The sequence below is a fragment of the Nannospalax galili genome, unplaced genomic scaffold, assembly GCF_000622305.1.
Source record: "Nannospalax galili isolate Female #2095 unplaced genomic scaffold, S.galili_v1.0 scaffold601, whole genome shotgun sequence".
Classification (NCBI taxonomy): Eukaryota; Metazoa; Chordata; class Mammalia; order Rodentia; family Spalacidae; genus Nannospalax; species Nannospalax galili.
Window position 1 is genome coordinate 17,876 of NW_008345690.1, and position 624 is coordinate 18,499.

The 624-nt window shown below is 46.6% G+C and overlaps 1 pseudogene; it reads left to right on the top strand.

Annotated features, from left to right (window-relative positions):
- Positions 1 to 289: 289 nt before the first annotated feature.
- Positions 290 to 402, top strand: LOC115071842 (annotated as a pseudogene).
- Positions 403 to 624: the final 222 nt, after the last annotated feature.

Genomic DNA, 624 nt, shown 5'->3' on the forward strand with positions numbered 1-624 from the left:
TGTGTAAGGTACTGAGCATCAGGCCTCATCAGGGAAACACAAGTCAAAACCACAGAGAGGATCACCTTTAAGAATGTCTGTTCCTGGGGCTAGAGAGATGACTCAGCGGTTAAGAACACTGGCTGTTCTTGAAAGACCCCAGCACCCACATGACAGCTAACAACTGTCTGTAACTCCAGTTCCAGGGGATCCAAAGCTCTCTTCTGTCCTCCCGAGGCACTGCACAACACAGGTGCACTTATATACATGCAGGCAATACACACATACACATAAAATGAGAATGTTTGTTCCCAAGACTAGAGTCACATCCTGACACAGCTACTTGTCTTAGTGTACTAGAGCTCTTGAAGAGGATCTGCTGGTCTTGGTTCACCTCTCTTGGTGCCCAAATAAGAAACATCCTAAAGAAAAAAAAAAAGACTATTAATTGGAAGACAGATGTGGCGGCACACACCTTAATCCCAGCACTCGGGAAGCAGAGGCAGGTGAATCTCTGTGAGTTCAAGGCCAGCCCAGTCTACATAGTAAGTTCCAGGCCAGCTGGGGCTACAGGGAGACCCTGTCTCAAAAAAAAATGTCGTGTGTAAATCTCTGCACCCACATGCATGAACATGCACACACAAT